The sequence below is a fragment of the Triturus cristatus genome, chromosome 10 (genome assembly GCF_964204655.1).
Source record: "Triturus cristatus chromosome 10, aTriCri1.1, whole genome shotgun sequence".
In the NCBI taxonomy this organism is placed as follows: Eukaryota; Metazoa; Chordata; class Amphibia; order Caudata; family Salamandridae; genus Triturus; species Triturus cristatus.
Genome location: NC_140593.1, coordinates 845,432,632 through 845,458,549, shown reverse-complemented (window position 1 = coordinate 845,458,549; position 25,918 = coordinate 845,432,632). Strand labels below are relative to the sequence as shown.

The following is a 25,918-nucleotide window of genomic DNA, read 5'->3' as shown; positions in this document are numbered from 1 at the left end:
GCTTGCATTGAGATAATAAGGTTTTAGAGGGTGCACATAAAAGCAGCTCATGCACAGTGTTTCTGCCCGGTCTCGAACCGGGGACCTTTCGCGTGTTAGGCGAACGTGATGACCACTACACTACAGAAACTAACTTGCTGTGTTTTACTATTAGAGCAAGGTTCCTCTCAAGGATTCTCTCTACTTCTATTCTGCTGTATCAGCAGCCACTCAGAAAGCGAGGAGCAAGTGTGAAAACTGCAGAGATATCAGCCAACATGCTTGCAATTAGACGTATTAAAAATTTACTTATGCAGGCATCGACAGACAAATATCTGATGCCTAAATGCCAGCAAGTACAGCTTGGGAAAGCATCACCTGGGACACACACAGACTAAGCATGAAGGCAGAAAAAGCATGGATATCCGTTTTTCTTCTGAGGTTCAAAATAATTTGTGCAACAATGCGCCGAGTGTAATGAGAAATAGTCAGGCATTGTCAGTTTTGAGTAGGATTCGTATGTTTACCTCTAAAAAAGGGCTCGTCCGGGATTTGAACCCGGGACCTCTCGCACCCTAAGCGAGAATCATACCCCTAGAGCAACGAGCCGAGGCACACAAGAGTCACCTTTTGCACCGGCTCCGGGGGTTATTGGCAGCGAGTTGGTGAATGATTCACCCAAAGCAAGCAACTGCACATGCTGCTCTCTTCTGCAATATGGTTGCTGTCTTTTCCATGGCCGTCATCGAACAAGAAATGAAAATACCTCCATCCTTCAGACATTTTGTTTGCTCTAGGTGTATGCTCTCGGTGAGGACAATAAAACAATTTCTGCTCTCATGCCTTGCATTCATCAAGTAGGCCCACCCTTCAGTACAAAAGGACGTGCAAACGAATGGCACAAACTATCGTCACTTCTCTTTTTGAGCTGTCACTGATGCCCCTGGAGCACAGTGCGTCACGCTGGTGAGGGATAGACAGCTTCCATTATCTCAGCTTTCCCATAAGTTGAGAGAGTAAATGCAAACAATAAGCTGCTGTTTCTGCCCAGTCTCGAACCAGGGACCTTTCGCGTGTAAAGCGAACGTGATAACCACTACACCACAGAAACAGATACTCTTGCAGCAATCTTCTTGGCATGTAGTGGGCTGGAAAGCACAGACCAAGGGCCAATGTCCATGAAGCTCAACGTTGGACCCTCCTTACCCGATCTCTTTCTTTGGAAGAAAGGAACGAGGACCACTTTTATTCCAAAAGGCGATTTTAAAACCATACCTGAAATCACACTAGAAAAACACTTTGAATTTAATGTTCCTACACTGATGGTCCACCCCAGAAAAGCAGTTGCAAAGAAGTCCGGCACTGAAATTCTATACGCCAAAAGTGGGAAACAGCGTGCAGGGAAAGGAACTTTCTCACCATACACGGCGTCTTATAGCATTGAAAAGAAGAAATGGTCCTATATAATAAGCAGCCTAAAAATAATTCCACAACATGGGCTCGTCCGGGATTTGAACCCGGGACCTCTCGCACCCGAAGCGAGAATCATACCCCTAGACCAACGAGCCTGGTTCCCCTGTCGGCAATTTGAACAATTTCTGATGCGTCTTTCAGAAACAAAGCAGTGCTATTTGGCTGCTCTCTCTCTATGTGAGCCACACAAAGTCATGTTTTCTCTCAAGGTGTTGTTTTTTTCACTCTTGCAAGGAAGGGATCAGCCGATATCCTAGCTGCCAGTGAGCAGAAAAAAGGCACTGATGAGAACTGCAGGCACTTTCTGGCACTTGTACTACTCTGCAAGTCCTGGACCCTTGCCCCATAAACTTCCACCCCAGAAGCAAGGGAGGGCCTGCCAATTCTTGCTTCTAAGAAAGAAGCGTTTGATTCTTGGATTCAAACATGCTCACTCAGCGCTCAATGAGGCTCGATCAGGCGAGATTTATATGAGTGGCTCGCAGGACTGAAACACTCACCTGGGAGACCCAGGGTGGCTGAATTCCCAGAATAGCCATTGTTGGGCAAGTCACCTCCTTTCCTCCTGCCTCAATCTAGAATTGGCTGCAAATGACAAGATAGAGTTCAATGTCCGTGTGTACTGCCTACTCCCAGCTACCTCTCTGTCTTCCTTATGTAAATTAAAATTCGCAAGGGGGGACCAATGACAATCTGCTCCTCCCACATAACCAGGAAGCCCTGTTGAACATGTCTGCCTGTGTTGTTGCAGGGACAGTGCCTTCTCCGCCCAAAAGGTGGCAGGAGAGCCTCACAACAAAGATGGGATCAACTGCTTAATGAGAAACCAGCACAGCAGTTAGTGTGATGGAGTGCAAATTTAACGGAAGGTGTGCCTGAGGTGTCCCTTCCAGGAATACATGGAATTGTGATTGAGGGCCCAGCCTGATCGTTGGTGGATTTCTCGTCATATGTTACAGGTCCGTGCAAAGATTGTGGTGTGTGGGGAATGCACTGCAAAAAACAGGACGATTTAAGGGTGTAAAAGAGACCTGTCAGAAGTGGGATTTGAACCCACGCCTCCATGAGGAGACCAGAAGTCTCAGTTGCACTGAAGATCAAGCTCTCTTGAGTCTGGCGCCTTAGACCACTCGGCCATCCTGACTGCCTTGGCTATGTACCGGTCTGACTCTTCTGTCTGCACTTGCCAATGTTTGCACTTACAGCGTTCGCAGCAATGTCACAGGTGTAAAGGCCCCACAATACAACATGGCATGATAAAAAAAAAAGCTAGGCACAAGAGCGACCACTGATGGATGCGGATTACTTTGTTTCGTCTTGGAAAAGTAAAGGAAGTTTCCCACGGCTCGCTGGGTTCATGGACCGCCTCTTCTTAAGCTTGCATTGAGATAATAAGGTTTTAGAGGGTGCACATAAAAGCAGCTCATGCACAGTGTTTCTGCCCGGTCTCGAACCGGGGACCTTTCGCGTGTTAGGCGAACGTGATGACCACTACACTACAGAAACTAACTTGCTGTGTTTTACTATTAGAGCAAGGTTCCTCTCAAGGATTCTCTCTACTTCTATTCTGCTGTATCAGCAGCCACTCAGAAAGCGAGGAGCAAGTGTGAAAACTGCAGAGATATCAGCCAACATGCTTGCAATTAGACGTATTAAAAATTTACTTATGCAGGCATCGACAGACAAATATCTGATGCCTAAATGCCAGCAAGTACAGCTTGGGAAAGCATCACCTGGGACACACACAGACTAAGCATGAAGGCAGAAAAAGCATGGATATCCGTTTTTCTTCTGAGGTTCAAAATAATTTGTGCAACAATGCGCCGAGTGTAATGAGAAATAGTCAGGCATTGTCAGTTTTGAGTAGGATTCGTATGTTTACCTCTAAAAAAGGGCTCGTCCGGGATTTGAACCCGGGACCTCTCGCACCCTAAGCGAGAATCATACCCCTAGACCAACGAGCCGAGGCACACAAGAGTCACCTTTTGCACCGGCTCCGGGGGTTATTGGCAGCGAGTTGGTGAATGATTCACCCAAAGCAAGCAACTGCACATGCTGCTCTCTTCTGCAATATGGTTGCTGTCTTTTCCATGGCCGTCATCGAACAAGAAATGAAAATACCTCCATCCTTCAGACATTTTGTTTGCTCTAGGTGTATGCTCTCGGTGAGGACAATAAAACAATTTCTGCTCTCATGCCTTGCATTCATCAAGTAGGCCCACCCTTCAGTACAAAAGGACGTGCAAACGAATGGCACAAACTATCGTCACTTCTCTTTTTGAGCTGTCACTGATGCCCCTGGAGCACAGTACGTCACGCTGGTGAGGGATAGACAGCTTCCATTATCTCAGCTTTCCCATAAGTTGAGAGAGTAAATGCAAACAATAAGCTGCTGTTTCTGCCCAGTCTCGAACCAGGGAACTTTCGCGTGTAAAGCGAACGTGATAACCACTACACCACAGAAACAGATACTCTTGCAGCAATCTTCTTGGCATGTAGTGGGCTGGAAAGCACAGACCAAGGGCCAATGTCCATGAAGCTCAACGTTGGACCCTCCTTACCCGATCTCTTTCTTTGGAAGAAAGGAACGAGGACCACTTTTATTCCAAAAGGCGATTTTAAAACCATACCTGAAATCACACTAGAAAAACACTTTGAATTTAATGTTCCTACACTGATGGTCCACCCCAGAAAAGCAGTTGCAAAGAAGTCCGGCACTGAAATTCTATACGCCAAAAGTGGGAAACAGCGTGCAGGGAAAGGAACTTTCTCACCATACACGGCGTCTTATAGCATTGAAAAGAAGAAATGGTCCTATATAATAAGCAGCCTAAAAATAATTCCACAACATGGGCTCGTCCGGGATTTGAACCCGGGACCTCTCGCACCCGAAGCGAGAATCATACCCCTAGACCAACGAGCCTGGTTCCCCTGTTGTCAATTTGAACAATTTCTGATGCGTCTTTCAGAAACAAAGCAGTGCTATTTGGCTTCTCTCTCTCTATGTGAGCCACACAAAGTCATGTTTTCTCTCAAGGTGTTGTTTTTTTCACTCTTGCAAGGAAGGGATCAGCCGATATCCTAGCTGCCAGTGAGCAGAAAAAAGGCACTGATGAGAACTGCAGGCACTTTCTGGCACTTGTACTTCTCTGCAAGTCCTGGACCCTTGCCCCATAAACTTCCACCCCAGAAGCAAGAGAGGGCCTGCCAATTCTTGCTTCTAAGAAAGAAGCGTTTGATTCTTGGATTCAAACATGCTCACTCAGCACTCAATGAGGCTCGATCAGGCGAGATTTATATGAGTGGCTCGCAGGACTGAAACACTCACCTGGGAGACCTAGGGTGGCTGAATTCCCAGAATGGCCATTGTTGGGCAAGTCACCTCCTTTCCTCCTGCCTCAATCTAGAATTGGCTGCAAATCACAAGATAGAGTTCAATGTCCGTGTGTACTGCCTACTCCCAGCTACCTCTCTGTCTTCCTTATGTAAATTAAAATTCGCAAGGGGGGACCAATGACAATCTGCTCCTCCCACATAACCAGGAAGCCCTGTTGAACATGTCTGCCTGTGTTGTTGCAGGGACAGTGCCTTCTCCGCCCAAAAGGTGGCAGGAGAGCCTCACAACAAAGATGGGATCAACTGCTTAATGAGAAACCAGCACAGCAGTTAGTGTGATGGAGTGCAAATTTAACGGAAGGTGTGCCTGAGGTGTCCCTTCCAGGAATACATGGAATTGTGATTGAGGGCCCAGCCTGATCGTTGGTGGATTTCTCGTCATATGTTACAGGTCCGTGCAAAGATTGTGGTGTGTGGGGAATGCACTGCAAAAAACAGGACGATTTAAGGGTGTAAAAGAGACCTGTCAGAAGTGGGATTTGAACCCACGCCTCCATGAGGAGACCAGAAGTCTCACTTGCACTGAAGATCAAGCTCTCTTGAGTCTGGCGCCTTAGACCACTCGGCCATCCTGACAGCCCTGGCTATGTACAGGTCTGACTCTTCTGTCTGCACTTGCCAATGTTTGCACTTACAGCGTTCGCAGCAATGTCACAGGTGTAAAGGCCCCACAATACAACATGGCATGATAAAAAAAAAAGCTAGGCACAAGAGCGACCACTGATGGATGCGGATTACTTTGTTTCGTCTTGGAAAAGTAAAGGAAGTTTCCCACGGCTCGCTGGGTTCATGGACCGCCTCTTCTTAAGCTTGCATTGAGATAATAAGGTTTTAGAGGGTGCACATAAAAGCAGCTCATGCACAGTGTTTCTGCCCGGTCTCGAACCGGGGACCTTTCGCGTGTTAGGCGAACGTGATGACCACTACACTACAGAAACTAACTTGCTGTGTTTTACTGTTAGAGCAAGGTTCCTCTCAAGGATTCTCTCTACTTCTATTCTGCTGTATCAGCAGCCACTCAGAAAGCGAGGAGCAAGTGTGAAAACTGCAGAGATATCAGCCAACATGCTTGCAATTAGACGTATTAAAAATTTACTTATGCAGGCATCGACAGACAAATATCTGATGCCTAAATGCCAGCAAGTACAGCTTGGGAAAGCATCACCTGGGACACACACAGACTAAGCATGAAGGCAGAAAAAGCATGGATATCCGTTTTTCTTCTGAGGTTCAAAATAATTTGTGCAACAATGCGCCGAGTGTAATGAGAAATAGTCAGGCATTGTCAGTTTTGAGTAGGATTCGTATGTTTACCTCTAAAAAAGGGCTCGTCCGGGATTTGAACCCGGGACCTCTCGCACCCTAAGCGAGAATCATACCCCTAGACCAACGAGCCGAGGCACACAAGAGTCACCTTTTGCACCGGCTCCGGGGGTTATTGGCAGCGAGTTGGTGAATGATTCACCCAAAGCAAGCAACTGCACATGCTGCTCTCTTCTGCAATATGGTTGCTGTCTTTTCCATGGCCGTCATCGAACAAGAAATGAAAATACCTCCATCCTTCAGACATTTTGTTTGCTCTAGGTGTATGCTCTCGGTGAGGACAATAAAACAATTTCTGCTCTCATGCCTTGCTTTCATCAAGTAGGCCCACCCTTCAGTACAAAATGACGTGCAAACGAATGGCGCAAACTATCGTCACTTCTCTTTTTGAGCTGTCACTGATGCCCCTGGAGCACAGTACGTCACGCTGGTGAGGGATAGACAGCTTCCATTATCTCAGCTTTCCCATAAGTTGAGAGAGTAAATGCAAACAATAAGCTGCTGTTTCTGCCCGGTCTCGAACCAGGGACCTTTCGCGTGTAAAGCGAACGTGATAACCACTACACCACAGAAACAGATACTCTTGCAGCAATCTTCTTGGCATGTAGTGGGCTGGAAAGCACAGACCAAGGGCCAATGTCCATGAAGCTCAACGTTGGACCCTCCTTACCCGATCTCTTTCTTTGGAAGAAAGGAACGAGGACCACTTTTATTCCAAAAGGCGATTTTAAAACCATACCTGAAATCACACTAGAAAAACACTTTGAATTTAATGTTCCTACACTGATGGTCCACCCCAGAAAAGCAGTTGCAAAGAAGTCCGGCACTGAAATTCTATACGCCAAAAGTGGGAAACAGCGTGCAGGGAAAGGAACTTTCTCACCATACACGGCGTCTTATAGCATTGAAAAGAAGAAATGGTCCTATATAATAAGCAGCCTAAAAATAATTCCACAACATGGGCTCGTCCGGGATTTGAACCCGGGACCTCTCGCACCCGAAGCGAGAATCATACCCCTAGACCAACGAGCCTGGTTCCCCTGTTGGCAATTTGAACAATTTCTGATGCGTCTTTCAGAAACAAAGCAGTGCTATTTGGCTGCTCTCTCTCTATGTGAGCCACACAAAGTCATGTTTTCTCTCAAGGTGTTGTTTTTTTCACTCTTGCAAGGAAGGGATGAGCCGATATCCTAGCTGCCAGTGAGCAGAAAAAAGGCACTGATGAGAACTGCAGGCACTTTCTGGCACTTGTACTTCTCTGCAAGTCCTGGACCCTTGCCCCATTAATTTCCACCCCAGAAGCAAGGGAGGGCCTGCCAATTCTTGCTCCTAAGAAAGAGGCGTTTGATTCTTGGATTCAAACACGCTCACTCAGCGCTCGATGTCTCGATCAGGCGAGATTTATATGAGTGGCTCGCAGGACTGAAACACTCACCTGGGAGACCCAGGGTGGCTGAATTCCCAGAATGGCCATTGTTGGGCAAGTCACCTCCTTTCCTCCTGCCTCAATCTAGAATTGGCCGCAAATCACAAGATAGAGTTCAATGTCCGTGTGTACTGCCTACTCCCAGCTACCTCTCTGTCTTCCTTATGTAAATTAAAATTCACAAGGGGGGACCAATGACAATCTGCTCCTCCCACATAACCAGGAAGCCCTGTTGAACATGTCTGCCTGTGTTGTTGCAGGGACAGTGCCTTCTCCGCCCAAAAGGTGGCAGGAGAGCCTCACAACAAAGATGGGATCAACTGCTTAATGAGAAACCAGCACAGCAGTTAGTGTGATGGAGTGCAAATTTAACGGAAGGTGTGCCTGAGGTGTCCCTTCCAGGAATACATGGAATTGTGATTGAGGGCCCAGCCTGATCGTTGGTGGATTTCTCGTCATATGTTACAGGTCCGTGCAAAGATTGTGGTGTGTGGGGAATGCACTGCAAAAAACAGGACGATTTAAGGGTGTAAAAGAGACCTGTCAGAAGTGGGATTTGAACCCACGCCTCCATGAGGAGACCAGAAGTCTCAGTTGCACTGAAGATCAAGCTCTCTTGAGTCTGGCGCCTTAGACCACTCGGCCATCCTGACAGCCCTGGCTATGTACAGGTCTGACTCTTCTGTCTGCACTTGCCAATGTTTGCACTTACAGCGTTCGCAGCAATGTCACAGGTGTAAAGGCCCCACAAGACAACATGGCATGATAAAAAAAAAAGCTAGGCACAAGAGCGACCACTGATGGATGCGGATTACTTTGTTTCGTCTTGGAAAAGTAAAGGAAGTTTCCCACGGCTCGCTGGGTTCATGGACCGCCTCTTCTTAAGCTTGCATTGAGATAATAAGGTTTTAGAGGGTGCACATAAAAGCAGCTCATGCACAGTGTTTCTGCCCGGTCTCGAACCGGGGACCTTTCGCGTGTTAGGCGAACGTGATGACCACTACACTACAGAAACTAACTTGCTGTGATTTACTGTTAGAGCAAGATTCCTCTCAAGGATTCTCTCTACTTCTATTCTGCTGTATCAGCAGCCACTCAGAAAGCGAGGAGCAAGTGTGAAAACTGCAGAGATATCAGCCAACATGCTTGCAATTAGACGTATTAAAAATGTACTTATGCAGGCATCGACAGACAAATATCTGATGCCTAAATGCCAGCAAGTACAGCTTGGGAAAGCATCACCTGGGACACACACAGACTAAGCATGAAGGCAGAAAAAGCATGGATATCCGTTTTTCTTCTGAGGTTCAAAATAATTTGTGCAACAATGCGCCGAGTGTAATGAGAAATAGTAAGGCATTGTCAGTTTTGAGTAGGATTCGTATGTTTACCTCTAAAAAAGGGCTCGTCCGGGATTTGAACCCGGGGCCTCTCGCACTCTAAGCGAGAATCATACCCCTAGACCAACGAGCCGAGGCACACAAGAGTCACCTTTTGCACCGGCTCCGGGGGTTATTGGCAGCGAGTTGGTGAATGATTCACCCAAAGCAAGCAACTGCATATGCTGCTCTCTTCTGCAATATGGTTGCTGTCTTTTCCATGGCCGTCATCGAACAAGAAATGAAAATACCTCCATCCTTCAGACATTTTGTTTGCTCTAGGTGTATGCTCTCGGTGAGGACAATAAAACAATTTCTGCTCTCATGCCTTGCTTTCATCAAGTAGGCCCACCCTTCAGTACAAAAGGACGTGCAAACGAATGGCGCAAACTATCGTCACTTCTCTTTTTGAGCTGTCACTGATGCCCCTGGAGCACAGTACGTCACGCTGGTGAGGGATAGACAGCTTCCATTATCTCAGCTTTCCTATAAGTTGAGAGAGTAAATGCAAACAATAAGCTGCTGTTTCTGCCCGGTCTCGAATCAGGGACCTTTCGCGTGTAAAGCGAACGTGATAACCACTACACCACAGAAACAGATACTCTTGCAGCAATCTTCTTGGCATGTAGTGGGCTGGAAAGCACAGACCAAGGGCCAATGTCCATGAAGCTCAACGTTGGACCCTCCTTACCCGATCTCTTTCTTTGGAAGAAAGGAACGAGGACCACTTTTATTCCAAAAGGCGATTTTAAAACCATACCTGAAATCACGCTAGAAAAACACTTTGAATTTAATGTTCCTACACTGATGGTCCACCCCAGAAAAGCAGTTGCAAAGAAGTCCGGCACTGAAATTCTATACGCCAAAAGTGGGAAACAGCGTGCAGGGAAAGGAACTTTCTCACCATACACGGCGTCTTATAGCATTGAAAAGAAGAAATGGTCCTATATAATAAGCAGCCTAAAAATAATTCCACAACATGGGCTCGTCCGGGATTTGAACCCGGGACCTCTCGCACCCGAAGCGAGAATCATACCCCTAGACCAACGAGCCTGATTCCCCTGTCAGCAATTTGAACAATTTCTGATGCGTCTTTCAGAAACAAAGCAGTGCTATTTGGCTGCTCTCTCTCTATGTGAGCCACACAAAGTCATGTTTTCTCTCAAGGTGTTGTTTTTTTCACTCTTGCAAAGAAGGGACCAGCCGATATCCTAGCTGCCAGTGAGCAGCAAAAAGGCACTGATGAGAACTGCAGGCACTTTCTGGCACTTGTACTTCTCTGCAAGTCCTGGACCCTTGCCCCATAAACTTCCACCCCAGAAGCAAGGGAGGGCCTGCCAATTCTTGCTTCTAAGAAAGAAGCGTTTGATTCTTGGATTCAAACATGCTCACTCAGCGCTCAATGAGGCTCGATCAGGCGAGATTTATATGAGTGGCTCGCAGGACTGAAACACTCACCTGGGAGACCCAGGGTGGCTGAATTCCCAGAATGGCCATTGTTGGGCAAGTCACCTCCTTTCCTCCTGCCTCAATCTAGAATTGGCTGCAAATCACAAGATAGAGTTCAATGTTCGTGTGTACTGCCTACTCCCAGCTACCTCTCTGTCTTCCTTATGTAAATTAAAATTCGCAAGGGGGGACCAATGACAATCTGCTCCTCCCACATAACCAGGAAGCCCTGTTGAACATGTCTGCCTGTGTTGTTGCAGGGACAGTGCCTTCTCCGCCCAAAAGGTGGCATGAGAGCCTCACAACAAAGATGGGATCAACTGCTTAATGAGAAACCAGCACAGCAGTTAGTGTGATGGAGTGCAAATTTAACGGAAGGTGTGCCTGAGGTGTCCCTTCCAGGAATACATGGAATTGTGATTGAGGGCCCAGCCTGATCGTTGGTGGATTTCTCGTCATATGTTACAGGTCCCTGCAAAGATTGTGGTGTGTGGGGAATGCACTGCAAAAAACAGGACGATTTAAGGGTGTAAAAGAGACCTGTCAGAAGTGGGATTTGAACCCACGCCTCCATGAGGAGACCAGAAGTCTCAGTTGCACTGAAGATCAAGCTCTCTTGAGTCTGGCGCCTTAGACCACTCGGCCATCCTGACAGCCCTGGCTATGTACCGGTCTGACTCTTCTGTCTGCACTTGCCAATGTTTGCACTTACAGCGTTCGCAGCAATGTCACAGGTGTAAAGGCCCCACAATACAACATGGCATGATAAAAAAAAAAGCTAGGCACAAGAGCGACCACTGATGGATGCGGATTACTTTGTTTCGTCTTGGAAAAGTAAAGGAAGTTTCCCACGGCTCGCTGGGTTCATGGACCGCCTCTTCTTAAGCTTGCATTGAGATAATAAGGTTTTAGAGGGTGCACATAAAAGCAGCTCATGCACAGTGTTTCTGCCCGGTCTCGAACCGGGGACCTTTTGCGTGTTAGGCGAACGTGATGACCACTACACTACAGAAACTAACTTGCTGTGTTTTACTGTTAGAGCAAGGTTCCTCTCAAGGATTCTCTCTACTTCTATTCTGCTGTATCAGCAGCCACTCAGAAAGCGAGGAGCAAGTGTGAAAACTGCAGAGATATCAGCCAACATGCTTGCAATTAGACGTATTAAAAATTTACTTATGCAGGCATCGACAGACAAATATCTGATGCCTAAATGCCAGCAAGTACAGCTTGGGAAAGCATCACCTGGGACACACACAGACTAAGCATGAAGGCAGAAAAAGCATGGATATCCGTTTTTCTTCTGAGGTTCAAAATAATTTGTGCAACAATGCGCCGAGTGTAATGAGAAATAGTCAGGCATTGTCAGTTTTGAGTAGGATTCGTATGTTTACCTCTAAAAAAGGGCTCGTCCGGGATTTGAACCCGGGACCTCTCGCACCCTAAGTGAGAATCATACCCCTAGACCAACGAGCCGAGGCACACAAGAGTCACCTTTTGCACCGGCTCCGGGGGTTATTGGCAGCGAGTTGGTGAATGATTCACCCAAAGCAAGCAACTGCACATGCTGCTCTCTTCTGCAATATGGTTGCTGTCTTTTCCATGGCCGTCATCGAACAAGAAATGAAAATACCTCCATCCTTCAGACATTTTGTTTGCTCTAGGTGTATGCTCTCGGTGAGGACAATAAAACAATTTCTGCTCTCATGCCTTGCATTCATCAAGTAGGCCCACCCTTCAGTACAAAAGGACGTGCAAACGAATGGCGCAAACTATCGTCACTTCTCTTTTTGAGCTGTCACTGATGCCCCTGGAGCACAGTACGTCACGCTGGTGAGGGATAGACAGCTTCCATTATCTCAGCTTTCCCATAAGTTGAGAGAGTAAATGCAAACAATAAGCTGCTGTTTCTGCCCAGTCTCGAACCAGGGACCTTTCGCGTGTAAAGCGAACGTGATAACCACTACACCACAGAAACAGATACTCTTGCAGCAATCTTCTTGGCATGTAGTGGGCTGGAAAGCACAGACCAAGGGCCAATGTCCATGAAGCTCAACGTTGGACCCTCCTTACCCGATCTCTTTCTTTGGAAGAAAGGAACGAGGACCACTTTTATTCCAAAAGGCGATTTTAAAACCATACCTGAAATCACACTAGAAAAACACTTTGAATTTAATGTTCCTACACTGATGGTCCACCCCAGAAAAGCAGTTGCAAAGAAGTCCGGCACTGAAATTCTATACGCCAAAAGTGGGAAACAGCGTGCAGGGAAAGGAACTTTCTCACCATACACGGCGTCTTATAGCATTGAAAAGAAGAAATGGTCCTATATAATAAGCAGCCTAAAAATAATTCCACAACATGGGCTCGTCCGGGATTTGAACCCGGGACCTCTCGCACCCGAAGCGAGAATCATACCCCTAGACCAACGAGCCTGGTTCCCCTGTTGGCAATTTGAACAATTTCTGATGCGTCTTTCAGAAACAAAGCAGTGCTATTTGGCTGCTCTCTCTCTATGTGAGCCACACAAAGTCATGTTTTCACTCAAGGTGTTGTTTTTTTCACTCTTGCAAGGAAGGGATCAGCCGATATCCTAGCTGCCAGTGAGCAGAAAAAAGGCACTGATGAGAACTGCAGGCACTTTCTGGCACTTGTACTTCTCTGCAAGTCCTGGACCCTTGCCCCATAAACTTCCACCCCAGAAGCAAGGGAGGGCCTGCCAATTCTTGCTTCTAAGAAAGAAGCGTTTGATTCTTGGATTCAAACATGCTCACTCAGCGCTCAATGAGGCTCGATCAGGCGAGATTTATATGAGTGGCTCGCAGGACTGAAACACTCACCTGGGAGACCCAGGGTGGCTGAATTCCCAGAATGGCCATTGTTGGGCAAGTCACCTCCTTTCCTCCTGCCTCAATCTAGAATTGGCTGCAAATCACAAGATAGAGTTCAATGTCCGTGTGTACTGCCTACTCCCAGCTACCTCTCTGTCTTCCTTATGTAAATTAAAATTCGCAAGGGGGGACCAATGACAATCTGCTCCTCCCACATAACCAGGAAGCCCTGTTGAACATGTCTGCCTGTGTTGTTGCAGGGACAGTGCCTTCTCCGCCCAAAAGGTGGCAGGAGAGCCTCACAACAAAGATGGGATCAACTGCTTAATGAGAAACCAGCACAGCAGTTAGTGTGATGGAGTGCAAATTTAACGGAAGGTGTGCCTGAGGTGTCCCTTCCAGGAATACATGGAATTGCTATTGAGGGCCCAGCCTGATCGTTGGTGGATTTCTCGTCATATGTTACAGGTCCGTGCAAAGATTGTGGTGTGTGGGGAATGCACTGCAAAAAACAGGACGATTTAAGGGTGTAAAAGAGACCTGTCAGAAGTGGGATTTGAACCCACGCCTCCATGAGGAGACCAGAAGTCTCAGTTGCACTGAAGATCAAGCTCTCTTGAGTCTGGCGCCTTAGACCACTCGGCCATCCTGACAGCCCTGGCTATGTACCGGTCTGACTCTTCTGTCTGCACTTGCCAATGTTTGCACTTACAGCGTTCGCAGCAATGTCACAGGTGTAAAGGCCCCACAATACAACATGGCATGATAAAAAAAAAAGCTAGGCACAAGAGCGACCACTGATGGATGCGGATTACTTTGTTTCGTCTTGGAAAAGTAAAGGAAGTTTCCCACGGCTCGCTGGGTTCATGGACCGCCTCTTCTTAAGCTTGCATTGAGATAATAAGGTTTTAGAGGGTGCACATAAAAGCAGCTCATGCACAGTGTTTCTGCCCGGTCTCGAACCGGGGACCTTTCGCGTGTTAGGCGAACGTGATGACCACTACACTACAGAAACTAACTCGCTGTGTTTTACTATTAGAGCAAGGTTCCTCTCAAGGATTCTCTCTACTTCTATTCTGCTGTATCAGCAGCCACTCAGAAAGCGAGGAGCAAGTGTGAAAACTGCAGAGATATCAGCCAACATGCTTGCAATTAGACGTATTAAAAATTTACTTATGCAGGCATCGACAGACAAATATCTGATGCCTAAATGCCAGCAAGTACAGCTTGGGAAAGCATCACCTGGGACACACACAGACTAAGCATGAAGGCAGAAAAAGCATGGATATCCGTTTTTCTTCTGAGGTTCAAAATAATTTGTGCAACAATGCGCCGAGTGTAATGAGAAATAGTCAGGCATTGTCAGTTTTGAGTAGGATTCGTATGTTTACCTCTAAAAAAGGGCTCGTCCGGGATTTGAACCCGGGACCTCTCGCACCCTAAGCGAGAATCATACCCCTAGACCAACGAGCCGAGGCACACAAGAGTCAACTTTTGCACCGGCTCCGGGGGTTATTGGCAGCGAGTTGGTGAATGATTCACCCAAAGGAAGCAACTGCACATGCTGCTCTCTTCTGCAATATGGTTGCTGTCTTTTCCATGGCCGTCATCGAACAAGAAATGAAAATACCTCCATCCTTCAGACATTTTGTTTGCTCTAGGTGTATGCTCTCGGTGAGGACAATAAAACAATTTCTGCTCTCATGCCTTGCTTTCATCAAGTAGGCCCACCCTTCAGTACAAAAGGACGTGCAAACGAATGGCGCAAACTATCGTCACTTCTCTTTTTGAGCTGTCACTGATGCCCCTGGAGCACAGTACGTCACGCTGGTGAGGGATAGACAGCTTCCATTATCTCAGCTTTCCCATAATTTGAGAGAGTAAATGCAAACAATAAGCTGCTGTTTCTGCCCGGTCTCGAACCAGGGACCTTTCGCGTGTAAAGCGAACGTGATAACCACTACACCACAGAAACAGATTCTCTTGTAGCAATCTTCTTGGCATGTAGTGGGCTGGAAAGCACAGACCAAGGGCCAATGTCCATGAAGCTCAACGTTGGACCCTCCTTACCCGATCTCTTTCTTTGGAAGAAAGGAACGAGGACCACTTTTATTCCAAAAGGCGATTTTAAAACCATACCTGAAATCACACTAGAAAAACACTTTGAATTTAATGTTCCTACACTGATGGTCCACCCCAGGCAAGCAGTTGCAAAGAAGTCCGGCACTGAAATTCTATACGCCAAAAGTGGGAAACAGCGTGAAGGGAAAGGAACTTTCTCACCATACACGGCGTCTTATAGCATTGAAAAGAAGAAATGGTCCTATATAATAAGCAGCCTAAAAATAATTCCACAACATGGGCTCGTCCGGGATTTGAACCCGGGACCTCTCGCACCCGAAGCGAGAATCATACCCCTAGACCAACGAGCCTGGTTCCCCTGTTGGCAATTTGAACAATTTCTGATGCGTCTTTCAGAAACAAAGCAGTGCTATTTGGCTGCTCTCTCTCTATGTGAGCCACACAAAGTCATGTTTTCTCTCAAGGTGTTGTTTTTTTCACTCTTGCAAGGAAGGGATCAGCCGATATCCTAGCTGCCAGTGAGCAGAAAAAAGGCACTGATGAGAACTGCAGGCACTTTCTGGCACTTGTACTTCTCTGCAAGTCCTGGACCCTTGCCCCATTAATTTCTACCCCAGAAGCAAGGGAGGGCCTGCCAATTCTTGCTCCTAAGAAAGAGGCGTTTGATTCTTGGATTCAAACACGCTCACTCAGCGCTCGATCAGGCTCGATCAGGCGAGATTTATATGAGTGGCTCGCAGGACTGAAACACTCACCTGGGAGACCCAGGGTGGCTGAATTCCCAGAATGGCCATTGTTGGGCAAGTCACCTCCTTTCCTCCTGCCTCAATCTAGAATTGGCTGCAAATCACAAGATAGAGTTCAATGTCCGTGTGTACTGCCTACTCCCAGCTACCTCTCTGTCTTCCTTATGTAAATTAAAATTCGCAAGGGGGGACCAATGACAATCTGCTCCTCCCACATAACCAGGAAGCCCTGTTGAACATGTCTGCCTGTGTTGTTGCAGGGACAGTGCCTTCTCCGCCCAAAAGGTGGCAGGAGAGCCTCACAACAAAGATGGGATCAACTGCTTAATGAGAAACCAGCACAGCAGTTAGTGTGATGGAGTGCAAATTTAACGGAAGGTGTGCCTGAGGTGTCCCTTCCAGGAATACATGGAATTGTGATTGAGGGCCCAGCCTGATCGTTGGTGGATTTCTCGTCATATGTTACAGGTCCGTGCAAAGATTGTGGTGTGTGGGGAATGCACTGCAAAAAACAGGACGATTTAAGGGTGTAAAGGAGACCTGTCAGAAGTGGGATTTGAACCCACACCTCCATGAGGAGACCAGAAGTCTCAGTTGCACTGAAGATCAAGCTCTCTTGAGTCTGGTGCCTTAGACCACTCGGCCATCCTGACAGCCCTGGCTACGTACAGGTCTGACTCTTCTGTCTGCATGTCAAGAATTCCTGTCATACGAGGGGAGGAAAACGGTAACCAGCGAAAACGGACTACATCTCCCAGGATGCTTAGCGGTTGAGAGGTTATGTAAACAGGAGAGCTGTTACATAACTCAAGGGAAACACGCCCTTATGTAAACAGGAGAGCTGTTACATAACTCAAGGAAAACACGCCCTTATGTAAACAGGAGAGCTGTTACATAACTCAAGGAAAACACTCCCTATAAAGGGAGGAACCGGGAGGTACAAGGCTGTCGGATATTGTGTTTACACCGACGTACCTGCTTCGTGAAGAGCAGTGTTCCGGAGTGGTGCTCCAGTAAGGCAAGAACGGAGGTAGGTCGAGTCGTTACTCCCTGGGCCGTGTCTTGCCCCATCGTCACCTGTGAAGGACCCGGAAGCTCTATCGGTCAACCATTGAGCTTCGCTTTTTGACTCGGCTGAGTCCAAGCGCAGTGGCGCTTTTGCTGGTTGGAGTCGTAACTCCCAGCCCGACCAGAGACACAGGGACTGCCAGCTGTAACGCACACCAGGAGGTGTTTGTCGCGTTACAGACTCGGAAGTCCACAGGATCGATCGAGCGGCTGCTCTCGGTTCAGTCTTCTTGCTTGTGATTGGGGTATCGGTGACACATCACCAGGAGGTGACTCCGCGTCCCGGTGCAGTCTGAGGAAGAGGTTGAGCGGCTGCTCCCTTCAGGTAGAGACCCCGGCTGGGTGTTTCCCTGACTCCTCGATTCTCCCCAACACTCTTCGTGCCCCTCACAGCCTACCGATTGGCATTGTCGGCCATTTCATTTCTGCCCTCTGTTGGCATACGCCGGGATCGGCGTATATGCAGAGGACGGTTAGGACCATCCGTGCTGTGGGCTGGTAACGTACTTAGCCTGGAGGATTCCAGTGACTATAACTTTTGTTTGTTCTTTGTATTTTATTTGCCTTCATTAAAAGAACTAACCCTTCACAAGTGGTTGCGTCCTCATTGTCGTGTCTGTTAAACGATCCTGAGACGTTCAGGGCGTTACAAAATATCCGACCTTAATAACACTAACTGTCTCCCGGTCGATAACAGACATGGCAACACTTGATGATGTGCTGGCTGCTTTAGCGGCCATGCAAGTTGAAGTGGCTGCCTCTAGGCAAGAAACAGCCGATGTAAAAGCCAGACTGGATGCTATCCAATTGGACCCGCTCACGCCCAGCACCTCCCTCACGAACCAGACCCCTGCGGTAGTAGTGGAAATGCCGGTAGCCATCCCCTTGGCAACACCAGAGAGGTACAGTGGGGATCCTAACACAGTGCAGGTATTCCTCACACAAGTGGCGCTACATTTATCGTGCAAACCAAAGGCGTTCCCCACGAGTCAGGCTCGTGTGGCTTTCCTTATATCCTATTTGGCTGGAAACGCGGCACAATGGGCCGTACCTCTGGTGAGCAGGGACGACCCCCTCTTATGTGATTGGGGTGCTTTTCGCGAGGAATTCCTGAAGGTATTCGACAGAAGGGCTGACTCGTACACGGCGGACCGTGAAATGCTTGAGTTGAGACAGGGATCCAACGACCTGGTGCAGTATCTCAACGCGTTCCGAAGGCTGGTTGCGGAAACCAAGTGGCCTGTTGCTAAACAGACGGCGCTCTTCCATCAAGGGCTGTGCGATGAGCTCAAGGACGCCGTGGCTCATATTGACCCTCAACCCAAGACATGTGAGGGCCTTATCAACCTGGTATTACGGCTGGAACATAGGCTAAGTGAAAGAAAGGGGGATCATGGGAGAAAAGGAAAATCCCTTCCATCCTATGTGACGGTGGGAAGTCCTGAAACTTCCACCGCATCCAAGGGAGAACCCATGGACATCAGCGCAATACGAGCGAGCCTCACAGCCACGGAGAAAGAGTCACGCCGTAAACAAGGATTGTGCCTATATTGTGGCAAAAAAGGCCACTACGTACGTGAATGCCCTGCCAAACCGAAGACGTCACGTTATCGGGCCAACCGGTCGGTAACAGCCGTGGTGGACATACCGGCGGAAAACTAGAGGACTCCAAGACCAGAGAAGGGGCATCTCGGAGTCACTCATCCATCCCTTCACTTTCCAACTCGGTCACTAAGGGACAACGGCACCTGTTTATCACGGTGCACGTGGGAGTGCATGACCAGTGGATACCCGTTGTGGCCATGGTGGATTCAGGGGCCACTGGCATGTTTATGGACCACAACGAGGCATGCAGGCTAGGGCTAGTGCTTCTTCCCAAAGCAGTACCCGAAGACGTCTATGCGGTAGACGGAAGGCGATTGGTGACGGGGCCCATCGGACAGCACACGGGGGTCCTTCCGATGAGATATGGGAGAACCCATTTGGAACAAATCGATTTTAACATCATCCGAGCGCCCCAATATGGCGTCATATTGGGATTGCCGTGGCTACAGAAACACAACCCCTTTGTGGATTGGCCAACACATCGCATCGAAATGACGTCACCGTATTGCATCCTGCATTGTGGAATAAGAACGGAATCCCTTGACGCAGATGAGAGCGGGAGTCAGACGGTGGCTACAGCGGCAGAAAAAGATGTGGCTCTCCCCCAGGCTTATCACAGTTTTGAGGATGTATTTGATGAGGTGAAGGCGGAAGTGCTACCACCACATAGACAGTTTGACTGCCAGATCGACCTGGTGCCAGGGGCCAGCGTTCCCAGCGGCAGGCTGTATGCCCTGACGGAGCCTGAAAACTTGCATCTCCGGGGGTACCTGGATAAACTCCTCAAGCTAGGATTCATCCGCCCGTCCAAGTCTCCGGCCGCCTCGCCACTCTTCTTCATCCCGAAGGCTAATGGGGAGCTGAGAGCCTGTGTGGACTTTAGGGCATTAAATGCGATAACCATAAAAAATCGGTACCCCTTGCCTCTCATCAGTGTACTTCTGGAACAGGTCAAGAAAGCTCGTATCTACACCAAGTTGGATTTGAAAGGGGCATACCATCTGGTGCGCATGAGGGACGGAGACGAGTGGAAGACCGCCTTTAAGACCAGGTTCGGCCTTTTTGAGTACCTCGTCATGCCGTTCGGTCTGTGCAACGCCCCGGCAGCCTTTCAGTACTTTTTGAATGAGGTATTCAGAGAGGAGTTGGATATCTACGTGGTCGTATATATCGACGACATCCTCATCTATTCGTCCAGTGTGGAGGAGCACGTACACCACGTCAAAGCTGTGCTCCAAAAGCTGAGGGAAAACATGCTGTTTTGTAAACTCAGCAAGTGTGACTTCCACGTCACATCCGTGGAATTCCTCGGAGTGATGCTGAGTCCAGAGGGACAGGAGATGGCAGAACGAAAGATCAAGGCGGTGAAAGAATGGCCGGTGCCCCAAAGCGTGAAGGACGTCCAAAGTTTTATTGGCTTCGCCAACTTTTACAGGCGGTTTATAGATGGATTTTCAGGAGTGGTGGCCCCAATCACACAGCTACTGAGGAAGTCCAAGGAGTTTGTCTGGTCCCCTGAAGCGAACAAAGCCTTTGAGGCCCTGAAAAGCGCCTTTGGTAAGGCGCCGGTGTTGGCTCACCCCGATCCGGATCTCCCCTACGTGGTGGAAGCGGACGCGTCGGATGTGGCGCTGGGGGCTATCTTGTCCCAACGCAACCACGACACAGGGGTGCTTCATCCCGTTGCGTACATGTCCCGCAAACTCAACGACGCCGAACGCAACTACCATATTGCGGAGAAGGAGCTTCTCGCAATCAAGGACGCCTTCACCGAATGGAGGCATTGGTTGATGGGGGCAAGACATGTGGTATCGGTGTACACGGACCATCGGAACCTACAGTTCATGACGGCCACTAGACACCTTTCTCCCAGGCAGCTGCGGTGGATGATCTTCTTTGCGGGGTTCAACTTCCGCATCACATATCGGCCGGGGACGGAAAACCGGAAGGCGGACGCCCTGTCCCGTCAATCTGCAGTTAAGGAACCATTGCCTGCAACCGAGCGTTCCATCATTTCCCCGAGGATGGTATTGGGGGTTATCCAACCGGATACTTTCCTGAGGGGAATAAAGAGAGGGATCAGGTCATTCGCATGGCGGAGGTGGCTCCTCAGTCACAGAGAATGGCAGCTGAAGGACGGGATACCCCTGAAGGGCAGGTGCCTATTGATACCCACGCCTAGGCTAAGGAAACAAGCATTCATCTGGTGCCATGACTCTCCATGCGCAGGTCATTTGGGCTTTGAAAAAACGGTGGCTAGCATGGGACGGCATTTCTGGTGGCCAACCATGAGAGTGGATGTCAGGAGGTGGGGACAGGAGTGTCCTACGTGTGCTACCATGAAGGCCGACCATGGCCGAACCCAAGGGCTCTTACATCCACTTCCGACCCCGGATAGACCATGGGATAGCATATCACTGGACTTCGTGGTGGGCCTACCGGTAGACCAGGGGATGACGGCAATACTGGTGGTGGTGGATTACTTGACGAAAATGGGGCACTTCATCCCCTGCAAGAGAGTCCCTACGGCCGGGGAATTGGCGTCACTACTCCTAAAGAATGTGGTACGACTGCATGGATTACCTGGGGTGATCGTGTCGGACCGGGGGTCGCAGTTTACTGCGCAATTCTGGAAGACTTGGTGCACTGCGCTGCATGTTAAGACCGCCCTGTCCACCAGCTACCACCCTCAAACGGACGGCCAAACCGAGCGCCTGAACCAAACGCTCAAACAGTATCTGCGATGTTTTGTGGACCAGGGCAGGGAAGAATGGGTCGACTTGCTATGGGTTGCAGAGATAGCCTATAACAACGCCACTCACAGCTCCACACAGTCATCTCCGTTCTATAGCAACTATGGCCAACATCCCAGGTTCTTGCCATTTCTACATCCGTTCAGAGAGGACAGGATTCCCGCCACAGCGGACAGGGTGGCACACATAAAAGACACGTTGATGCGCTCAAGGGCTGTCCTAATAGAGGCCAAGAGAAGATACAAGGCTGCGGCAGATAAAAAGAGAAGGCCCGGGCCACTGTACCGCACTGGAGACTACGTCTGGATATCCACAAGAAACATGAGGTTTCGAAAGAACAGTGTGTTCCATCCCAAGTACATGGGCCCCTATCGAATTACCAAGTGTATGGGTCCCGTGAACGTGAAGGTGTGCTTGCCCCAGTCATTGCGGATACACCCTGTCTTTCATGTATCATTGCTCAAACCAGCACCCTCCAAGCCGTCTGGGACACCTAGGCCGGTATGCGTGGAGTCGGAGGTGGAGTATGAAGTGTCGGGCATACGGGCGTCCAAATGGCGCAGGGGGAAGCTGTGGTACCTGGTTGCGTGGAAAGGCTATGGCCCGGAGGAGCATTCATGGGAACCGGCTGAAGGGGTTCATGCTCCGCGCTTGGTCTCCTTGTTCCATCGGCGTTTTCCTGCCAGCGCTGGACCCGTGGGGAGCCGCTGAGAGGGAGGATGTACTGTCAAGAATTCCTGTCATACGAGGGGAGGAAAACGGTAACCAGCGAAAACGGACTACATCTCCCAGGATGCTTAGCGGTTGCGAGGTTATGTAAACAGGAGAGCTGTTACATAACTCAAGGGAAACACGCCCTTATGTAAACAGGAGAGCTGTTACATAACTCAAGGAAAACACGCCCTTATGTAAACAGGAGAGCTGTTACATAACTCAAGGAAAACACTCCCTATAAAGGGAGGAACCGGGAGGTACAAGGCTGTCGGATATTGTGTTTACACCGACGTACCTGCTTCGTGAAGAGCAGTGTTCCGGAGTGGTGCTCCAGTAAGGCAAGAACGGAGGTAGGTCGAGTCGTTACTCCCTGGGCCGTGTCTTGCCCCATCGTCACCTGTGAAGGACCCGGAAGCTCTACCGGTCAACCATTGAGCTTCGCTTTTTGACTCGGCTGAGTCCAAGCGCAGTGGCGCTTTTGCTGGTTGGAGTCGTAACTCCCAGCCCGACCAGAGACACAGGGACTGCCAGCTGTAACGCACACCAGGAGGTGTTTGTCGCGTTACAGACTCGGAAGTCCACAGGATCGATCGAGCGGCTGCTCTCGGTTCAGTCTTCTTGCTTGTGATTGGGGTATCGGTGACACATCACCAGGAGGTGACTCCGCGTCCCGGTGCAGTCTGAGGAAGAGGTTGAGCGGCTGCTCCCTTCAGGTAGAGACCCCGGCTGGGTGTTTCCCTGACTCCTCGATTCTCCCCAACACTCTTCGTGCCCCTCACAGCCTACCGATTGGCATTGTCGGCCATTTCATTTCTGCCCTCTGTTGGCATACGCCGGGATCGGCGTATATGCAGAGGACGGTTAGGACCATCCGTGCTGTGGGCTGGTAACGTACTTAGCCTGGAGGATTCCAGTGACTATAACTTTTGTTTGTTCTTTGTATTTTATTTGCCTTCATTAAAAGAACTAACCCTTCACAAGTGGTTGCGTCCTCATTGTCGTGTCTGTTAAACGATCCTGAGACGTTCAGGGCGTTACACTGCACTTGCCAATGTTTGCACTTACAGCGTTCGCAGCAATGTCACAGGTGTAAAGGCCCCACAATACAACATGGCATGATAAAAAAAAAAGCTAGGCACAAGAGCGACCACTGATGGATGCGGATTACTTTGTTTCGTCTTGGAAAAGTAAAGGAAGCTTCCCACGGCTCGCTGGGTTCATGGACCGCCTCTTCTTAAGCTTGCATTGAGATAATAAGGTTTTAGAGGGTGCACATAAAAGCAGCTCATGCACAGTGTTTCTGCCCGGTCTCGAACCGGGGACCTTTCGCGTGTTAGGCGAACGTGATGACCACTACACTACAGAAACTAACTTGCTGTGTTTTACTGTTAGAGCAAGGTTCCTCTCAAGGATTCTCTCTACTTCTATTCTGCTGTATCAGCAGCCACTCAGAAAGCGAGGAGCAAGTGTGAAAACTGCAGAGATATCAGCCAACATGCTTGCAATTAGACGTATTAAAAATTTACTTATGCAGGCATCGACAGACAAATATCTGATGCCTAAATGCCAGCAAGTACAGCTTGGGAAAGCATCACCTGGGACACACACAGACTAAGCATGAAGGCAGAAAAAGCATGGATATCCGTTTTTCTTCTGAGGTTCAAAATAATTTGTGCAACAATGTGCCGAGTGTAATGAGAAATAGTCAGGCATTGTCAGTTTTGAGTAGGATTCGTATGTTTACCTCTAAAAAAGGGCTCGTCCGGGATTTGAACCCGGGACCTCTCGCACCCTAAGCGAGAATCATACCCCTAGACCAACGAGCCGAGGCACACAAGAGTCACCTTTTGCACCGGCTCCGGGGGTTATTGGCAGCGAGTTGGTGAATGATTCACCCAAAGCAAGCAACTGCACATGCTGCTCTCTTCTGCAATATGGTTGCTGTCTTTTCCATGGCCGTCATCGAACAAGAAATGAAAATACCTCCATCCTTCAGACATTTTGTTTGCTCTAGGTGTATGCTCTCGGTGAGGACAATAAAACAATTTCTGCTCTCATGCCGTGCTTTCATCAAGTAGGCCCACCCTTCAGTTCAAAAGGACGTGCAAACGAATGGCGCAAACTATCGTCACTTCTCTTTTTGAGCTGTCACTGATGCCGCTGGAGCACAGTACGTCACGCTGGTGAGGGATAGACAGCTTCCATTATCTCAGCTTTCCTATAAGTTGAGAGAGTAAATGCAAACAATAAGCTGCTGTTTCTGCCCGGTCTCGAATCAGGGACCTTTCGCGTGTAAAGCGAACGTGATAACCACTACACCACAGAAACAGATACTCTTGCAGCAATCTTCTTGGCATGTAGTGGGCTGGAAAGCACAGACCAAGGGCCAATGTCCATGAAGCTCAACGTTGGACCCTCCTTACCCGATCTCTTTCTTTGGAAGAAAGGAACGAGCACCACTTTTATTCCAAAAGGCGATTTTAAAACCATACCTGAAATCACGCTAGAAAAACACTTTGAATTTAATGTTCCTACACTGATGGTCCACCCCAGAAAAGCAGTTGCAAAGAAGTCCGGCACTGAAATTCTATACGCCAAAAGTGGGAAACAGCGTGCAGGGAAAGGAACTTTCTCACCATACACGGCGTCTTATAGCATTGAAAAGAAGAAATGGTCCTATATAATAAGCAGCCTAAAAATAATTCCACAACATGGGCTCGTCCGGGATTTGAACCCGGGACCTCTCGCACCCGAAGCGAGAATCATACCCCTAGACCAACGAGCCTGATTCCCCTGTCAGCAATTTGAACAATTTCTGATGCGTCTTTCAGAAACAAAGCAGTGCTATTTGGCTGCTCTCTCTCTATGTGAGCCACACAAAGTCATGTTTTCTCTCAAGGTGTTGTTTTTTTCACTCTTGCACGGAAGGGATCAGCCGATATCCTAGCTGCAGAAAAAAGGCACTGATGAGAACTGCAGGCACTTTCTGGCACTTGTACTTCTCTGCAAATCCTGGACCCTTGCCCCATAAACTTCCACCCCAGAAGCAAGGGAGGGCCTGCCAATTCTTGCTTCTAAGAAAGAAGCGTTTGATTCTTGGATTCAAACATGCTCACTCAGCGCTCAATGAGGCTCGATCAGGCGAGATTTATATGAGTGGCTCGCAGGACTGAAACTCTCACCTGGGAGACCCAGGGTGGCTGAATTCCCAGAATGGCCATTGTTGGGCAAGTCACCTCCTTTCCTCCTGCCTCAATCTAGAATTGGCTGCAAATCACAAGATAGAGTTCAATGTCCGTGTGTACTGCCTACTCCCAGCTACCTCTCTGTCTTCCTTATGTAAATTAAAATTCGCAAGGGGGGACCAATGACAATCTGCTCCTCCCACATAACCAGGAAGCCCTGTTGAACATGTCTGCCTGTGTTGTTGCAGGGACAGTGCCTTCTCCGCCCAAAAGGTGGCAGGAGAGCCTCACAACAAAGATGGGATCAACTGCTTAATGAGAAACCAGCACAGCAGTTAGTGTGATGGAGTGCAAATTTAACGGAAGGTGTGCCTGAGGTGTCCCTTCCAGGAATACATGGAATTGTGATTGAGGGCCCAGCCTGATCGTTGGTGGATTTCTCGTCATATGTTACAGGTCCGTGCAAAGATTGTGGTGTGTGGGGAATGCACTGCAAAAAACAGGACGATTTA

At 48.7% G+C, this 25,918-nt stretch overlaps 25 non-coding genes across 25 annotated transcripts; all 25 read right to left on the bottom strand.

The window, feature by feature from the left end:
• Positions 1–57: 57 nt before the first annotated feature.
• TRNAV-AAC (transfer RNA valine (anticodon AAC)) lies at positions 58–130 on the bottom strand. The gene has a single exon. It is a non-coding gene; the product is annotated as a tRNA-Val (tRNA).
• A 1,345-nt stretch (positions 131–1,475) lies between these two features.
• TRNAP-CGG (transfer RNA proline (anticodon CGG)) lies at positions 1,476–1,547 on the bottom strand. The gene has a single exon. It is a non-coding gene; the product is annotated as a tRNA-Pro (tRNA).
• A 937-nt stretch (positions 1,548–2,484) lies between these two features.
• TRNAL-CAA (transfer RNA leucine (anticodon CAA)) lies at positions 2,485–2,596 on the bottom strand. The gene is made up of 2 exons: positions 2,559–2,596; positions 2,485–2,530 (listed from the first exon to the last, which is right to left on the bottom strand). It is a non-coding gene; the product is annotated as a tRNA-Leu (tRNA).
• Positions 2,597–2,885: 289 nt separating this feature from the next.
• On the bottom strand, positions 2,886–2,958 carry TRNAV-AAC (transfer RNA valine (anticodon AAC)). Its single transcript has one exon. It is a non-coding gene; the product is annotated as a tRNA-Val (tRNA).
• Positions 2,959–3,344: 386 nt separating this feature from the next.
• On the bottom strand, positions 3,345–3,416 carry TRNAP-AGG (transfer RNA proline (anticodon AGG)). The gene has a single exon. It is a non-coding gene; the product is annotated as a tRNA-Pro (tRNA).
• Positions 3,417–4,303: 887 nt separating this feature from the next.
• On the bottom strand, positions 4,304–4,375 carry TRNAP-CGG (transfer RNA proline (anticodon CGG)). The gene has a single exon. It is a non-coding gene; the product is annotated as a tRNA-Pro (tRNA).
• Positions 4,376–5,312: 937 nt separating this feature from the next.
• Positions 5,313–5,424, bottom strand: TRNAL-CAA (transfer RNA leucine (anticodon CAA)). The gene is made up of 2 exons: positions 5,387–5,424; positions 5,313–5,358 (listed from the first exon to the last, which is right to left on the bottom strand). It is a non-coding gene; the product is annotated as a tRNA-Leu (tRNA).
• A 289-nt stretch (positions 5,425–5,713) lies between these two features.
• TRNAV-AAC (transfer RNA valine (anticodon AAC)) lies at positions 5,714–5,786 on the bottom strand. Its single transcript has one exon. It is a non-coding gene; the product is annotated as a tRNA-Val (tRNA).
• Positions 5,787–6,172: 386 nt separating this feature from the next.
• Positions 6,173–6,244, bottom strand: TRNAP-AGG (transfer RNA proline (anticodon AGG)). The gene has a single exon. It is a non-coding gene; the product is annotated as a tRNA-Pro (tRNA).
• A 429-nt stretch (positions 6,245–6,673) lies between these two features.
• On the bottom strand, positions 6,674–6,746 carry TRNAV-UAC (transfer RNA valine (anticodon UAC)). The gene has a single exon. It is a non-coding gene; the product is annotated as a tRNA-Val (tRNA).
• A 385-nt stretch (positions 6,747–7,131) lies between these two features.
• Positions 7,132–7,203, bottom strand: TRNAP-CGG (transfer RNA proline (anticodon CGG)). The gene has a single exon. It is a non-coding gene; the product is annotated as a tRNA-Pro (tRNA).
• A 935-nt stretch (positions 7,204–8,138) lies between these two features.
• Positions 8,139–8,250, bottom strand: TRNAL-CAA (transfer RNA leucine (anticodon CAA)). The gene is made up of 2 exons: positions 8,213–8,250; positions 8,139–8,184 (listed from the first exon to the last, which is right to left on the bottom strand). It is a non-coding gene; the product is annotated as a tRNA-Leu (tRNA).
• A 289-nt stretch (positions 8,251–8,539) lies between these two features.
• On the bottom strand, positions 8,540–8,612 carry TRNAV-AAC (transfer RNA valine (anticodon AAC)). Its single transcript has one exon. It is a non-coding gene; the product is annotated as a tRNA-Val (tRNA).
• A 386-nt stretch (positions 8,613–8,998) lies between these two features.
• Positions 8,999–9,070, bottom strand: TRNAS-AGA (transfer RNA serine (anticodon AGA)). Its single transcript has one exon. It is a non-coding gene; the product is annotated as a tRNA-Ser (tRNA).
• An 887-nt stretch (positions 9,071–9,957) lies between these two features.
• TRNAP-CGG (transfer RNA proline (anticodon CGG)) lies at positions 9,958–10,029 on the bottom strand. Its single transcript has one exon. It is a non-coding gene; the product is annotated as a tRNA-Pro (tRNA).
• Positions 10,030–10,966: 937 nt separating this feature from the next.
• Positions 10,967–11,078, bottom strand: TRNAL-CAA (transfer RNA leucine (anticodon CAA)). The gene is made up of 2 exons: positions 11,041–11,078; positions 10,967–11,012 (listed from the first exon to the last, which is right to left on the bottom strand). It is a non-coding gene; the product is annotated as a tRNA-Leu (tRNA).
• Positions 11,079–12,785: 1,707 nt separating this feature from the next.
• TRNAP-CGG (transfer RNA proline (anticodon CGG)) lies at positions 12,786–12,857 on the bottom strand. Its single transcript has one exon. It is a non-coding gene; the product is annotated as a tRNA-Pro (tRNA).
• Positions 12,858–13,794: 937 nt separating this feature from the next.
• On the bottom strand, positions 13,795–13,906 carry TRNAL-CAA (transfer RNA leucine (anticodon CAA)). Its single transcript has 2 exons — positions 13,869–13,906; positions 13,795–13,840 (listed from the first exon to the last, which is right to left on the bottom strand). It is a non-coding gene; the product is annotated as a tRNA-Leu (tRNA).
• Positions 13,907–14,195: 289 nt separating this feature from the next.
• TRNAV-AAC (transfer RNA valine (anticodon AAC)) lies at positions 14,196–14,268 on the bottom strand. Its single transcript has one exon. It is a non-coding gene; the product is annotated as a tRNA-Val (tRNA).
• Positions 14,269–14,654: 386 nt separating this feature from the next.
• Positions 14,655–14,726, bottom strand: TRNAP-AGG (transfer RNA proline (anticodon AGG)). Its single transcript has one exon. It is a non-coding gene; the product is annotated as a tRNA-Pro (tRNA).
• Positions 14,727–15,155: 429 nt separating this feature from the next.
• On the bottom strand, positions 15,156–15,228 carry TRNAV-UAC (transfer RNA valine (anticodon UAC)). Its single transcript has one exon. It is a non-coding gene; the product is annotated as a tRNA-Val (tRNA).
• Positions 15,229–15,613: 385 nt separating this feature from the next.
• Positions 15,614–15,685, bottom strand: TRNAP-CGG (transfer RNA proline (anticodon CGG)). Its single transcript has one exon. It is a non-coding gene; the product is annotated as a tRNA-Pro (tRNA).
• Positions 15,686–23,516: 7,831 nt separating this feature from the next.
• Positions 23,517–23,589, bottom strand: TRNAV-AAC (transfer RNA valine (anticodon AAC)). Its single transcript has one exon. It is a non-coding gene; the product is annotated as a tRNA-Val (tRNA).
• A 386-nt stretch (positions 23,590–23,975) lies between these two features.
• Positions 23,976–24,047, bottom strand: TRNAP-AGG (transfer RNA proline (anticodon AGG)). Its single transcript has one exon. It is a non-coding gene; the product is annotated as a tRNA-Pro (tRNA).
• Positions 24,048–24,934: 887 nt separating this feature from the next.
• TRNAP-CGG (transfer RNA proline (anticodon CGG)) lies at positions 24,935–25,006 on the bottom strand. Its single transcript has one exon. It is a non-coding gene; the product is annotated as a tRNA-Pro (tRNA).
• Between the last annotated feature and the right edge of the window lie 912 nt (positions 25,007–25,918).